Source organism: Peromyscus maniculatus, chromosome 1 (genome assembly GCF_049852395.1).
Source record: "Peromyscus maniculatus bairdii isolate BWxNUB_F1_BW_parent chromosome 1, HU_Pman_BW_mat_3.1, whole genome shotgun sequence".
NCBI lineage: Eukaryota > Metazoa > Chordata > Mammalia > Rodentia > Cricetidae > Peromyscus > Peromyscus maniculatus.
In genome coordinates this window covers 186,578,120-186,594,911 of record NC_134852.1, presented here as the reverse complement: position 1 = coordinate 186,594,911, position 16,792 = coordinate 186,578,120, and the positions used below count along the sequence as shown (strand labels likewise).

The window sequence follows — 16,792 nt, the reverse complement described above, 5'->3', positions numbered from 1 at the left end:
CACCATCACAAACATTCACAAGACTCTCACATACCTCAAAATTGACGGGAATAATATATTTTAAAAACATAGGATTGAAAGGACCAAGGTGAAAAAGGGTCTTTACTCAAAATTGACTTCTCTTTGCCTTGAGTTTGTCTCTCTTAGAGCCTTAGCTGAGTGTGAAACTGACTGTGACAACTGTCTGCTCATCCAGTTACAGGACAACTGAGCGAAATGAAGAAAGTCCACATACAGCTCCTTTGAACCAGCCCTGTAACTGCCCTGCATAGAGCTCCTTGAACTGACCTTCAAGTGCATTGAAGTCACTCCAGCCTCTACCCTACAGGAGCTTCTCAGAAGCATGTTGAGCTCAGAATATATTCTATTTCCTCTAAGCTACTCCATGTTGTAGGTTTTTCAGGCTGTCCATTGTTAAAGGAGACTTTCTTTTATAAGGCAGTCTAGATTCCATTTTGAGGAGATGTCACCAACCTTTGATCCACTGGAACGAGCCCATAAGTATACCAAAATGATTCTTTAACAGTTCTGTGCTCTATCTTCAAAAAGTTGAAACAAAGAAGAACAGGAAGATTTTTATTTTTCCATCCTTACCTGCATAGAGTGAGTGGTTTAATGAGGTCTGCTCACATTCTCCTTCTAATTATCCTTGTTATCATTTCAGCGGAATTATCCCACAGTGTAGAATGCTACTTGCCGGGAAACATTCCTAATAACTAGGTCAGCCTCTAAAACACGATTGGCTCATGTTTGAGGTAAAAGACAACCCTCTGTGTACATGCATGTGAAAGTCAATCCTGTTTGAGCACAATACTTCCATGGAAATATATTGGAGTGTTTCATTTTCCAAATCCCTACAGTCCATGGCAAGCAGAGGACCAAAAGGGATTCTTCCCCTATTTCTATAATGTGATTGACGCTGGTTCTGTGCGGTTCAGACTCAGGCTGGTATTTCACCTCTTCCCCCTTTGTCTCCGTAAAAATGGAACCATTTATGATGCTGGCCAAACAGTTTTAGGCTGAAAAAGAAACAAATAGCTAACTGTATGTGGGTACATGTGCCTACAACCATGTATTTTTGATTACGTGTGTGTGTGTGTGTGTGTGTGTGTGTGTGTGTGTGTGTGTGTGTAATGCACAGAAAAGATAAATGAGAATTTGAAAAAAAATGAAACCTTGCTGCGAGGTGGTGGCCCGGGCCTTTAATCCCAGAATTCAGGAGGCAGAGACAGGTAGATTTTTGTGAGTACAAGGCCAGCCTGGTCTACAGAGTGAGATCCAAGAAAGGCACAAAGCTACACAGAGAAACCCAATCTGGGAAAGAAAAAAGAAAAAATAAATAAATAAACCTTCAGGAAGTGATGTGTCAGCATAGGCTTTCAGACCCATCCCAGTTATCCAAAGCAACTGCATGAAACTGACCTTTTGTGAAAGGCCACATGACCTCTGCTAGCGGCGACATTCCTGCCTCAGTAATGAGTGATTGAAATGGGCTGGCAGATTTAAATACTCACTGCATGTTAGAATCATTAGAGAACATCTAAATGAATTGTGCTAAAGCTTTTGGATAGCCCAACTGAACACACTCCAGAATCAGATTTAAAATCAGTTTTAAAACAATCAATCAAGCCAGGTGGTGGTGGCACATGTCTTTCATCACAGCACTCAAGAAGCAGAGGCAGGCAGATCTCTGTGAGTTTGAGGCCAGCTTGGTCTACAGAGTGAGTTGCAGGACAGCCAGGATTACTTCACACAGAAATGCTGTCTGAGAAAAATAAATCAATGAAACAATCAAATCAGAATTCTCAGATGATTATGATGTATACCTGTGTTTGAACCAGGGACCAAAAGTTCCTAGGCATCCTCTATCAATTTGAAATTGCTTGACTGTTAACATGGGACTCAGCTGAGGCTCCAGGCCATCTTTCAGGGGTATGATGAGGGGCCCCAGGTACAGTATCCTTTTTACACTGTACCTATTGTTCTTGCTGACTCTCTAGAGAAGAAGATGGTGAGTGTCTTCCTAATGCACAAGAAGACATGGGAATAGAATGTGATTACATATGCTCTATTCACAGGAGGGTACAGAGAAATGTTAACACACGTCTCCTGACATGGTACAAATATGTAGCATTAGGGAAGGTGTTCCATACAAAATACCTATGACTTGTTCAAAGCCATCAATGTTCTTTTAAAATCTGTTAGCTTAAGCCTATAAAGAGTAGGTCTTAGTGACCTGGCTGCCTATCACTTTAGGAACAAATCCAGTAGCTGGAGGTCACTGCCCACTCCATCCCCAGCTTGATATCAGTGTTCTGGTCCTTCTGTCACATTAGCATGCACTGGAGAAATTGCTGTGCCCCTTGGGGAAATTATAGTTGAAAGAAAGCATGGCAGTGACTGTGGGTGATCCCAGGATGCTTTCCTACTAAGGCCATACCAAGCATGGACACAAAATAGGCCACTGATCCACATTCACTACCTGCTTCTCCATCTTTGCTATGGAGTTTTCATAGTTAGTCCACAGAGTGTCAGGTTTGTAGACATTTGTCCTACATTTGACCTAAAGTTCACCATAGAACATTTGGAACAGTAGTGGTAACTAAGCACACACAATCTACATTTAATTAATAATAGGGACCTTATTAGTTGTAGCTTGATACTCGAAAACATAATGCAAAATGATTTTCTTTATTTAACTTTATTTGTAATGTTTTTCACATGTAATTGTTTTGTGGGCTCTTCTCTCTCTCTCTCTCTCTCTCTCTCTCTCTCTCTCTCTCTCTCTCTCTCTCTCTCTGTGTGTGTGTGTTATGTCCCCCATGCTTGAGGCCATACCTGATCTTGCTGTAGTTTCATCCATGCAGTAGTGTGAATGGGAAGACTAGAATAACAAAAGGAGACTATACTCAGAGGGGATAAGGAAGAGCAAAGAAAACCCAAAAGAGCTGCAGGACAGCTAAACAGCAAGAACAAGGAGAGAGGAGATGCAGAGGATGGGCAAGTGCTCCTGAGCATGGGCAGTGTGGGTCAGCAGACACAGAGCACATGGGTGCATGCTGGGCTTGCTGAGCCCAGGACCTAGGAACCACAAGACACTTTAATCAACAGGAGAATTTTAACCATTTTTATTCTCTGGTTTAGATCCTCCAGACTACAACTCTCATGGAATTAAATGAAGGGGACAAGACTTAGACATAATATGACACCCCAGGTTTTGAAACATCCGGTGTCTGACCCACATATCATCTCTTGAAAAACCTAGTAAAGGTGTGTCCCCTTGGGCAAGTTTGGAAATGCTCTCCTGGAAGAGAAGAGTCTGCCAAGTTCCCGGAACCCAGCTTCTGAATCAAACTGCATGACCTCGTGCTGTCTCCCAATCATTCTCTCTCCAACCCACCTTTTGTTCCCTCAGTTGCTCTTCCTCAGCATCCATTGAGACTATTAGGGAGCAGTATTATGAATCCTGAGAGTTTTCCTATGCTTGAATGTAATAAACATGATTTTGGCTTATCAAAGAAACATCCATTAAAAATATCAGAGGTTATTTCCCCAAATATCAAATGAATGAACCCAAACCCATCCCAAGCATCACAATTCACAATGACAAACAGCAGCTGTCAGGTAACAAGGCAGCATCAGTCACCCTTAATATCCCATGATGTGGAGGATGAAATATAGTCTTCATCTTTGTACAAATCCCTTGCAGGGTTTATGTTCACTACTTTCCTTCCTGCCTGCCACTAGACTTGTTAGTTGATGCTGCTATCCCAAGCCTTCTTGAGGACACTGAAGGGATATCCTTTTCATTCTATCAACAAATTACACTGGAAGACTTTGGGATTCAGGGAATTTTACTGAATATAATTTATTTGAGGGGAAAACATCACATATAACACACTATCAATAGCATAGAAAACCTGCACAAGTCTCCTTATATCATCTTCTGTCTGTAAGGTCCCGGGAGGTTTCCCCTGCTTGGCTTTTCCCAAAGTTAAGACTCTTATTAGCCAAGAATGATTCTGCAGTATGGTGAAACTTCTCAGCGTTCAAACTCTCCCTTTTGATCACTTGGTTTCCTATGAAACTGCACTGTACTAAGAGTATCTTCTGACCTAAAGTAAAAGCTTCCTTGGAGAATACCTCTTTGTCCAGGACACTGGCAGTCAGAAGATGGATGATTACATTCCCAAGACACAGACATAAAGAAAAGATGTCCTAGGATCCCACAGCTCAAGGGAGTGCAGATCAGCAGGAGTCAGTCCTGGTCAGTAAGTGAGCAGATATAGTGGGGTGGAAGTTCCTTAGAGTCACCACAATGAGGGGTGACAGGGAGGATGGAGAAAGAAATCAGGAAGGAAGGAGGGAACCCTCAGTTACGAGTACATTCACTCTCCAGATGTGAGCTGCATTCAGAACTCAGGATTCACTTCCTCAGTGAGCCTCAGAGCCCTCTCATAGAACTTCACGGCTTCCTTCATATTCCCTTTCAGTTTGTGAACTAACCCAAGCAAGCTGGTGCTCTCCACAAGGCGAACATTCCGGTTAACACGATTTCCGGCCACATCCCCCAAAGCTATCAGTAGTCTCCTCCAGACAAAGTTTTTTTCTTTCAGTTTAAGACCTTTTAGGAAGTGGGTGATCGCTTCGTTTTCAGAGTGCCGATGGACGTATTGGTAATGGCCATAGCGTAAATGAATATCCTGCTCTATGTGAGACTCAAGATTCCTATTCAGTTCCTTCATGTTCAGCGCCTTCTGGAAATTTGCCTCTGCTTCTTGATGTTGGCCAATTTCTGCCTGTACTTCAGCCATGGATACATAAGCCATCTCAAATATGGGCCTGATTTTCACAGTCTCTTGAAATTCAAAAACGGCCTGTTGTGCCGCCTGCCATCTGGCCTGCTCATTCATGGATGTCCTCAGTTGCATCACTTGATGATGGTAGTAGAGCCCTAGTTGGTAATGCAGGTAGCCAGAGGCAGGTGACGCCTGCAAGGCCCTGTGTAGCAGATTGAGAGCCTTGTCTAGGCAGCCTTTCCTTCCGTAATATTGGGCTATACACCAAAAGATATAGTGTTGGCAGGATGTGTTACTGAGGGCTTCTTCAATGTGTGTTTCTGCTTCAGCTGCTAATCCTACCTCCTGAAGTTTCAGGGCAAGATACACTTTAATATGCGGATCTTCTGGATTTAACCTGACAGCCTTCCTTAGGGGAATAAGAGAGAGATTCTTGTAATCCAAGTCTGTGTGATAGGCTGCAACTGCATAGCCCATGTTGTATTCAGGGTTTTCAGGATCCTCTCTCAGAGCCAATTGAAAGCAGGCCATGGCTCGTTTATAATTCTGTCCTCCACACTTCAGCAAGGTCCAGGCTTTTTCATATTCTATCTCGGTACACTCCGTACTATAGCGATAGGGACTACCCAATTCCTTGCATGTGTTTTCCACCTTGTCCAGGTAGGTCTGAGTTTCTGCCAACATGCCCATGTAGTAATGCACCCAGGCACAGTTGCCCCAGGTCACCAAGCTTCTCTTGCCCACCAGCTCTCCTTGGATCAAGGCTTCTGCTTCTTTCAAGCTGTGCAGGGCTTCCTCATGCTGGCCTTGCAGGTGTTTCACATAGGCCCAGAGGTTGAGCATCCCCACTGTGTTCTTGATGTCTAGAAACCTAAGATCCTCAGTGATCCTCATTTCCAAATCAGGTATGTCAAGGTCTTTGAACAGCAGCTCCCATGTGAAGTGACATCTCAGCTGATACAGATTCTTCTTGACTTGATCACAGCCAGCATTCTCTCTGTGAGAAGGAAGCAGGTGATTGGTTGACAATTAATTCCAAGCTAAACACATTTCACAACATTCTTGCTTTTTTCCTGAAAGTATGACATTTTTTTCCTTTAGAATTTCTTGATTATTTTAAATCAATTTCTCATCTGCATTTATTTGTACTGCCAGAGACTTCTTGTACATGCATGTACATGTACCTGTACTTACAATCTCAGGTAAGTTAATCTTTTCAGTCAAGACTGGACATTGCCACACAGATACAGGCACATGAACATACATGTCAGAGTCCTTATCTGAGGTTTGGAACTCTAAAATTCTATTCCCATTTTCCTTATGTCTTTGAGGACTATGTGTACAAATTTATGCCACCTGAGCTGACATAGACAGGACCTGTCTGTGTGGTAAAAACTGACTGTGGAGAAGTCACTGGGGGTCTGCCTATTTCATCTTAGACACAAACAAGGAACTGTTCTCCATAGGCTGCTGCAGAACTAATAGACATGCTCTCTGCCTTGTGACACTGGGGATATGACTCTTCTCCAGAACTTTTATCTTTGGACGATGTAGCTGGGGAGCTTCTGGAGAGTAAGTCAACTTAGCTCTCCCCACCTAGGGTTACAAAGAATCCCTTTATTTTAAAGATGCTTATACAACTTCATACTTTTTCTTGTTTGTCTAAGGAGCAATATAAGTAGTTCCAAACTATGTATCACTCCTGTCTCAGAGAACCACCTATAGAATCTAGTCAGTTAGCTTCAGGGTAGTAACCCAAAAGCAAGCAGCTTGGAGACCAATCTGTGCTCAGAAGGCAAAAAGGCCCTTGGTCCTGTTGGTAGCTGTCTCTGCCAGAGACCAGAGATAACATAGTGCTTAAACCAGCTGTCTTTACTTTTCACCTGGCCATGCCAAGAATAGTAGAATACAGGTGTGCTGTTCTCTTAGGTCTTACCCATAGCTGAGCACACTAGCATTGTGCAATAAGGGTAGGCTAATGGAAACAGACAGCCATCTAGACATCTCATGGATCAGTCAATTGGTCAGGCTTGCTCACCCATACCTCATGCCTCCATCCTTGAATGTTATGAACAATGCACAAGCGACCAATGACAACCCCTCTCTTCCAGGTCCCAATTTTACTAGACCATAGTGGTTTCAACCTTCCTAATCCTGTAGCCATTTAAAACAGGTAAGCAACTTGTGGTGACTGCCAAACTTGAAATTATTTCATTGACACTTCATAACTGTAATTTTGCTACTGTTATGAATCATAATATAAATATCTGATATGTGTCTCCCAGATGGATGGTAGCACATAATTGAGAACTGCTGTACAAAAGGAACTTTGTCTTCTTTCTTTCAGTGGAGTTCCCAATTATAATCCCACAATAAATCTTCAGAAACCACCTACTGAGGAGCATTAACATCAGTTTTCTATACAGTAAGAATGGAACATAAAACCACCATTGACTCCTTGGAAGCTTTGTGTGACTCTGAGCTTTGGCACACTGAGTCCTAAATTAAAATTCACCTTTGTCTAGAAACCTTCTGTCCAACTCAAATCCTCTTTCTTTTCATTTGACAAGTTTTCAATGCAGAACTTATCTAAACCTTATTGACTGGAGGATCATGTAGTGCATGGAACAGGAAAAGGACCATGACTGAAATGATGATGTTTGGTCAGAATAGTGTTTTCCTCCTTTACCTCTGAAGAGTATAGATTCATGGAAAGCTTCTCAGTCAGTGCAAAACTCAGCTTTCTCCTTCATCATGTTTTTCACTATGTACATCATATACAAGTACAGTAGGAGAACAAGTGAGGAAACTGGGGTGGTTGCAATGACACATGGACAACTGTCATTGTTCCCCTTAATGATCTAAGCACTGGAACTGACATTCATCGGCTGATGTAGCTTCCTTCATCACCACTGCCTCCAGTTCCTACTACCCTGGACAAGCACACCTCTAGCCTTAGAATTTTTAGCCTTTGGCAATTGTCAACTCTGTCTCTATCACTGTAATCAGTCATTCAAGAATGGTAATGGAAGTGTGAAATGACACACAAAAGGTTGTTGAATGTGTAGAAATCAGTCACTGCAACAGAGAAGGTGAGAGGAAGTTGGAGAAGGGTCCATTTTGCCCAAGGGATGCATAAAAGTTGTGCATAAATAATGAACACAGAAAAGTGTACAATCATCTACAAGAAATTAAAATAGAAAGTCATGGAATGATAATTTGTATTAATGAGGCAGAGTAGCATTCATATTGCTCACCAAAGGCCCTTGAAGGGAAAGCTGTTACCTCCTAGACTATGGGAGAAGATCTGCACCTCGTGGAGACCTGCCCATGTCTCCTCCATTAAGAGCTATTCTAGTTGGGGACAGCCTTGATCTGGCTAATGATCTGCCCTGGAAAAGCAAGTTTACCTTCATCCACACTGAAGAGATAGCAGGAATACTTCTCCCTTCAATAAGGTAATGACTTTTCTTTCTCAGAGTGTCTTCTCCCTGTAGTGCAATGCCTAGCAGCTGCCATGAGTTTGGGCTGAGCCTGCCTGCCTTCTGAGCACTGACCTGGAAGGTAGGACTATTCTGCCCATCCCCCCTACTTGTCCTTTCTTTCTCCTCTAAAGCTCCCCTCCCAGCAATGTGGCTGCTCATATAACCTGTTGCTGTCCTTCAAGAAGGCTCAACACAATATGGGTGTGTATCCCATACCCCTGTTCTCTATTCTCCTATTCTGAGCATCTACTGAGATTGACAACTTGCTTGCCCTGGGGCTTGCCATGAAAACTGCAATAAATTATCCTGGAAATCCCTTTTCAGTCCATTTCTAAGTTCTTTTAAAAGGCAACTAAGCACCCTAAGAGGACACCCAGTCTTCACCTTATCACTAAGATAATACAACTACCCAAAGAACCACAGATTCAATCCAATCCCTATTCTGAGGCACATGAGTGTTTTTAAATGAAGCTTTAAATCTCAAATTGTATTAAATATCCCAAGATGCTACAATCATAAAAGTGATTTTTGAAAACATAGAATTAGACTCACTATAGTCTAAAACAATCAACATATTTTTGTGCTAGCAAGAGTACTCCAGTAAGAGAAAAAGGACATATATGACATGGGGATTTAATTATATAAAGACCCAAGGGGCAAACACTGAATGCATGGCTGAGCCCTTCTGTCTAGGCTGCCACAGGAAAATACAATGGACACAGAGGCTTACACAACAGAACTTTGCTACTTGTAACTTAGCAAATTATAAATCTCAGATTAAATTGCCTGCCTATGTATTACCTCACCTAGTAGGTGTTTCTTCTTGACTTGCAGATGGCCATATGCCTGTTCCATGGTCAGGATGTCTTTCCTGTCTGAGCCATGACTTTGAGTGTGTTTGTGTGTGTGTGTATGTGTGCATGTGTGTGTGCATGTGCGATCGCCTGTGTTTGCATGCGTGTGTTCATGTGCTTGCATGTGTCTGTTTGTGTGTGTATGTGTGTGAGTTTGCAAGTGTGTGCTTCTGTGTGCACCTGTGCACACGAACCTATGTGTGTTCATGTGTATGTGAGTGTGTGTTTGTGCATGGTGTATGTGTGTGCCTGTGTGTGTTTGTGGGAGTGTGGGGGTGTGGAGGGTGTATTTATAAGGGGTGCCAATGTCAAGGCATGCATACTAAGGTCAGAGGACAGCATTAGGCACTCATCTTTACCAGCTCGTGTCTGGAGAAGGAAAACCAAGGGTTCCCTCTCTTCTCTCAGCAGAACACTGAGATTGTAATCCTCATGCTTGCTTGCCAAGCCCTTGACCCTCTCAACCCTCTGAGCTGCACCATTTGATGTCTCCAAGGGACATAAGTGTGATGCTCATTCCCTCCTTTCTTATGGCATTTCAGATCTTAAGGAAAGTGGCTTCAGATTGAGACCACAAAGAGAGCAGCATCAATGACCATGAAGGAAGCCAGTTTGCAGAGAAAACCTGTATCCCTTCTTTTCCTAGGCATCAAGGAATGGACAGAGGATACTCAAAGTGCCCTTCATGTACCAACCTGGAGAAGAGACAGGGCTGTTTGTTCATGCCCTGTAAATGGTCATGTGGAATGTCATTTTGTGTGCTGTGAAATGTGTGTTGCTCTGATTGGTTGATAAATAAAATGCTGATTGGCCAGTAGCCAGGCAGGAGGTTCAGGATAGATAAGCAGACAAGGAGAATGCTGGAAAGAGGAAGGCTGAGTCAGGAATCACCAGCCAGACACAGAGGAAGCATGTTGACAAGACAAAACTGAGAAAAGCTACCAAGCCAAGTGGCTAAACATAGGTAAGAATTGTGGGTTAATTTGAATGTAAGAGCTAGTCAGTAATAAGCCTGAGCTAATGGCCAAGCAGTTAGTTATAAATAATATTAAGCCTCTGTGTGATTATTTTATTTAAGGTTGCAGGAGAGTGGGTGAGAGAATTGTCCCGACTGTGGGTCAGGCGGGACACAGGAAACTCCTGACTGCAATGAGGCTCATGGCCCAGTGTAGCACGAATCTTAAAAGTTCTTATTAATAAAAACAAACCCAGAGCCAGGTATTGGGGTGAACCCTGAATGATCAGAGATACAGAACAAGCCACAGCCACCTCACCTTGCCAATTCCTCAGCTGATCATGTTTCCTCAGACTGAAGCCTCTGAGAACTCATCCAAATATATGTCAGCTGAACCGCTGCTCAAAAGCCTAAAAGCTTAACCAGCTCTAGTTCCTGATTTTCATGCCTTTCTTCTATACCTTTCTTCTTATATACCTTATATACCTTTCTTCTTTCTGCCATCACTTCCTGGGATTAAAGGTGTGAGTCACCATGCCTGGCTGTTTCCAGTGTGGCTTTGAACTCACAGAGATCAAGATCAACCTCTGCCTCCCAAGTGATAGGATTAAAGGCATTTGTGCCACCTTTTTCTGGCCTCTATGTCTATCTAGTGGCTGTTCTGTCTTCTTTCCCTAGATAAGTTTATTAGGTTGCACAGTATATTGGGGATCACAATATATCACCACAGCCCAGTGCACTTTGAGCTTATCCCTCTGCTCAGTAGTCCCTTCTGATTTTCCAGAGTGCTGTTTTGTAGTGAAATGTGTCTATCTTTATTACTAATCATGTGGCCCTGGTCCAGTTCATTGATGTTGGACACAAATACTTGGATATTTCAAAGGTGCACCAGGGAAGGTTTCCCTATTGTGACTAGACTCAGGTCTTTACCTGTAATACTTGAAGAGCTAGACTAGGAAGAGACAAAGGCATAAGTAGTTTCTGTCCTCTCAGTCTCAGTCTCTGTCTCTGCCTCTTTCTCTCTGTCTCTGTCTCTCTGAAATAATCAAATGCATGGTTATTTCTTCTTTTATAGTGCACTTAGAAAAGATGGAGTGATTTTTGTAGGCAGATAAATCGTGACCGATTAATTAATTTAAAAAATCCTTCTTTTCTTTGCTTTCCCTGCCTAAAGCAGTGCACAGTGAATTGGAGATTGTGCCCACACCTTATGGGAAATAAAGGCTTTGGCAGCGCAGCTAAAATCACCTGAAATCTGAACACCAGCTGTCCAGGAAGATCTGCCTAGATGGGAGTTCACAAGGATCCTGCTGAGGACCTGTGCCCCAAGAAGGAGGCACATGAACTTGTGCATAAGTCTTTGAAGCAGGAAAGCTGAGCAGCACACAGGCAACAGCCATTTGTGTGGGCAACCTGGACAGAGAGCAGCCAGGATTCCCCAGCCCTTGGTTTCTCAGGATCCCTTATGAAGTTGGAGATCTCCTTCCTTTCTCATTCTGCAGGAACGCCTTTGCAAACCAAATACTTAAGCACCTGGGTCACTGACTCTATGATAATGACCATCACCTGAGAGGTCCTACAGCTTTCCACTTTCTACTTACTTTGGCTCTATATATTTCTATCACTGTGAACTCTGTATTCTATTTCATCATTCCCCAACAGCTCTCAGCCTCCTCCATATTCATGTACTACAGATAGTCCTATGTATAAAGTTAGAAGAATAATCCCCCAAGTCAAGAGATACTCACTTTGGCAGAGTCAGTGCAAACACCTCCACTGACTGGCACTTTTAATCTGAATAGCAATTTCAAACACAAAAACCCAGGGACATTCAATGAATAAGACTCCACCTGGTACCTAGTATTTCTTGAATATATATAGTATATGTTGCACATACAGAGAATATATATATATATATGTTATATATATTCACACAGAAACCTTGAAAAGCATCTCATGAAGTCATTTGGGGATCTGACGGGTTATTCCTAAGGACAATGAAGGAGTGGGTGAGGGAATTGGAAGGAGGACACTCTAAGCAGCTGCTCTCTTTGAGGGCTAAGTAGGTAGAGTGGTAACTTGTCCATTCCCGAAGTTCTCCTTGGTAACTGTCTCTCTCTGTGAGATCAGCATGCTAAAGTCTGCCCAGATGTTTCCAACTTCATGCTTGAGACAGCCTTTAAAACTAAAGCCAGCTTGCTGTCACCCATCCAGCCCCTGCCAACAGCACACCCATTAAAGAGAGTCCCTGGACACTCAGGGCAATTATCATCCTTGTTCCCTTTTCAGTAGTAGAAAGAGAAGGCAGAAGACAGAACAAAGTCAGACCAGACCACAAGCAAATGTTTGAGTCCTGGGTTCACTCAAACTGCAGAGCAGGGAAATCCTTACCCCATGGTTGCTGTGAAGGTGGCAGCAGTTCTCTGGGTTCTCACCAGGACAGGCTCCTCAGAATCCTGTCTTCTAACTCTGCTGTCTTGTGGACTTGCACACCAACTGGACTCTCAGAGAAGGGCGGGGAGACAGCTCTGTGAGCTGTGGTTTGTGAGTTTGTCCTTTTATAGTCACATTAGGAACCTGAAAGAGAAAGTGAAACTAAAGCCTGCAGGTTTCTCCTTAGGGAAACTGAGGGCAAACAGGTGTGGGCCTTCTGCTCTCTCTGAACCAATGGGAAGAGGGAATCTGAAACAGAGTCACATGTCAGTTCCATTCAACTATCAAGAGAGAGATATCCCTGGCACCATGTCATGCTATTAGGATTTTAATTGAGGTGATATGGAGATAAAGACCTAGCCTGGCATCTCCATAAGCACAATTGTTACTTAGTCAAAAGAACTGCAGTTCTTCACTGTCTGCTTGGAACTGAACCACACTCATGGATTTGATGGCATGGCAAAGGGGAGTTTTGGGGATGGAGGAGTCCATCTGCAGTTGATATCCCCTGCAGTCTGGAAGGCGTACATCCCAGCTAGTTTGGTGTGTGGCTGTCCTTAGGAACTACTGCAGGTGTCATCATTCAAGTCCTCTTCCCTCTGCAGAGCTTCCCAGTCTCCCTGAGGCTTTAGGAGTTTGCTCTTCATTAACTAGGCCAATTTTCCAGAGCCTACAGTCATGGAGTCTTGCTTTCTGTTACCTTCTCCTGAGGTGTCTGTTTGTAAAGGGCCCTTGCTAGCAGTCACAGTTGAATAAACAAGAGCCCAGCATGGAATCTCTAGAGAATGCTGTATTCACAGCCTTGATGCTATCCTATGCTAAAGGCTGAGACCAGTGTAGGAAACTGCAGAAGGTGGAGCTCAGATTGGTCCAGACCAAGGTCAAGTTCCTTAGTCTGTTGTCTTGCACACTTGGTAACCTACATTGACAGCCCTATTGAATGGTTGTTTACCCTGGTCATTCATTGCTTTGTCCCCAATTAGAGCTCATCCTTCACTCCTCTAAATATTAAAAAAAAAAAAAATCATTAAAAGGTACTTAAAAGTCTAACTCCATCTCCTTGATAGAATGATAAACTCTCCTGAAAGTTTCCCTGACCAGAGAGTTTTATCCCTAAAATTCAATCAGCTGTCAATAGCAGGAGATGGGGGTTCCTTGACCGCTTTCCCAATAAAGTTTAATTATGAAGAAGATGTTTCTGTGTGGTGGCTAGGTGTGTGACACAGAATTTAAATGCTTTTTATAAAGTCCTCCTTTAGGATCAGTCACCAGAATCCTTGGTGTAGAGAGAATAAAATTTAGAGGGTTGTACTGTGACCTTCACAATATGTCATGACATATTAGCTGAGTGACGTGGCAGTATATGACAGGTGACAACTAGTGTTTGACAAGTCAACCCACAAGATATTTATGTCCCTAATGGGGAGTCTTACCAGGAAAAGCCGTGGGTTCACTGGCAATTGAAACCAGTTCCTTTCTGTTTGTAACTTTCACAGATTCCACGGGTATGCATCCCTATTAAGAACAGCTGTGCGGTGCTTTCCATGGTGCTTTGATAGTGTGTTTTATATTTCTGCACACACATTTAGCTGTGGACCTGTTTAAGCTGTATACCTCTGATGAACTGAAATATTACCAGAGTATTTTTCTCTATTGACACAGGAAAGTAACAATGCTCTGTATCCATGACAGTTTTTAACTCATGGTGCAAGACCTTAGAAGAAGTCCAAAATAGACTAAGCGGCCCCTATGGAGAATACACAAAGACAAATTCCCAGTGTCGATTATTGCTACATCAAGGCCATGATGTTTACATCAATACATAGTCTGTACACTGATCACACACGCTGTAGCCAATGGTTTAATATCTGAGACCCCTCACCAACTTAGAGCTGCGTTTATGGGTCAATGTGACATTACTATCCTAAGAGAAGCTATGTGACTTATCTGTGTTGTGAGAATGGGTGGGGCCCTGAAAATGTAACTAATACTTGTCCAGAATTTGGTTGTGGAGAGGCAGCAGCGATGTAGTGAAAGATGACCCTGTAGAGCTATTTGACAACTGCTGCAGAATGTGAGTGAAGTGTGTGTGTGTGTGTGTGTGTGTGTGTGTGTGTGTGTGTGTGTGTGTGTGTGTGTGTGCTGAGTGAGAGTGATGAACATTCATGAGAAAAGTGTGAGACAATGAATGGGAGAAAGAGTGAGTGAATAACCTGTCAGAAGTTTGTGTGTGAGTGAGTGTGAGAGAGAGCTGTGTGAAGGAGCTGCTGCTATGTAGAGGAGCTGTGCCTAGGAACTGTGTAAAGGGCTGTCTGGGGAGAGAGCTGTGTAAATGAGATGTTCAGCTGTGGCTGTGTGGAGATTTGTAACTTGTGGAGACAAGGAAGATGAAGCTGTGTAGAAAAGAGATGTAGAAAAGAAATGTGTGAAATGAGAGATGAGTAGCCATGTGAAACATGTATGTATGTAAAGACATGTGGCTGTGTGCGGTATTATGGAGATATGTAGCAGTGTGGAGACAGAAAGGGTCAGAGACCATTTCTTAAGAAGAAGTAAAAGAGAAAGATATCATCAGAAGGCATGTGTGTTTCCTTATTTCACCAGTCATAGATATATTAAAATTTATTCCTATTTACCCTCAGATTTTAAAAAAAGTTTTCTATCCATCACTACAGTGAGGCATTCCTTTTGTTTGTGTTTTTTTGAGACAGGGTTTGTCTGTGTAGCTTTGCATTTTTCCTGGATCTCACGCTGTAGACCAGGCTGGCCTTGAACTCACAAAGATCTGCCTGCCTCTGCCTCCCAGTGCTGGGATTAAAGGCTAGTGCCACCAAAGCCTGGAAGAGGCATGCCTTTTATTATGCTGAGAGGTTTGGGGAAGCTGGTCTTTAGTGGGTAGGTGTTTCAGCTTTGACCTAGAAGCACTACCCCTAGTGAGGCTTCTAGGTAACTACAACTCCTACCTATGACCTGTCCCTGAGTCGAGCTGAGATGGGAGCCCTTAAGACTGAAGATTCATATAGACTTACCCTTTTAGTTCCTCATGATCCTGGATTTTGGAAGTCAGAGTTCTCAAAAAAACCCTATTGGGCAATACCTCACCTCTCCCACATCCTGTAACCAACCCTTTTACTGGCTGTAAGTTACCCCCAAATAAACCTCCTTTTAACTACATGGAGTTGCCTTGTTAAATCCCCACAATACTGGTCTCTCACAGTCAATGATACACATTGGTACCCCCCCCCCCAATCACAAACATTCACAAGCCTGTTACATACCTCAAAAATTAACGGGAACAATACATTTGAAAAGCATGGGATTGAAAGGACCAAGGTGAATAAGAGTCTTTACTCAAACTTGGCTTCTCTGAACTTTGAGTTTGTCTCTCTTAGAGCCTTAGCTGAGTGTGAAACTGACTGTGAGAACTGTCTGCTCATCCAGTTACAAGACAACTGAGCGAAATCCAGAGAGTCCACATACAGCTCCTTTGAATAGCCCTGTAACTGCCCTGCATAGAGCTCCTTAAACTGACCTTCAAGTGCATGGGAGTTACTATGGTGGTCTTTCATTTGTACTGAAATGTGATTTTATTTGTATGTTAGTAAATAAAGTTGCTTACAGGCCAGAATTAATAGCAAGCCATAGCAGTGCTGGGGGTTCGTGGTGCACACCTTTAATCCCAGCACTTGGTAAAAGAGGTAGGTAGATCTCTGTGTAGTCAAGGATACAGCCAGCATTGGAGACACACGCCTTTAATCTCAATACCATAGAAGACCTGGAGGACTGTACGTACAGGTAGGTACGACGAGGCAGTCATGTGTTTGGTTTTAAAACCAATGAGAAGGCAGAATAGAAAGACTATATAAAGACAAACTCACAGGAAGTAGGCCGCTTTCGGAGAGGTCTCTTGGCTTAAGAGGCTAGCTGCAGCAGGCAGTAAGGCTCTTAGTTCTGATCTCTTGGCTTTCTTCTTTGCATTGGTTCTGTGTTTCTTATTTAATAAGATGGTTGGTTACATTTACAAGGTACTCCGGCCTCTGCCTTACAGGCAGCTTCTCAGAAGCATGTTGAGCTCAGGACATGTTCTATTTCCTCTAAGCTACTCCATTTTGTAGGTTTTTCAGGCTGTCCATTGCTAAAGGAGACTCCATTTTATAAGGCAGTCTAGATTCCATTTTGAGGAGATGTCACCAAACTTTGATCCACAGGACCGAGCCCATAAGTGTACAAAAATGATTCTTTAACAGTTCTGTGCTGTATTTTCAA

At 43.0% G+C, this 16,792-nt stretch overlaps 1 pseudogene; it reads right to left on the bottom strand.

The window, feature by feature from the left end:
• Positions 1-3,754: 3,754 nt before the first annotated feature.
• LOC143272477 (antiviral innate immune response effector IFIT1 pseudogene) lies at positions 3,755-5,790 on the bottom strand (annotated as a pseudogene).
• Positions 5,791-16,792: the final 11,002 nt, after the last annotated feature.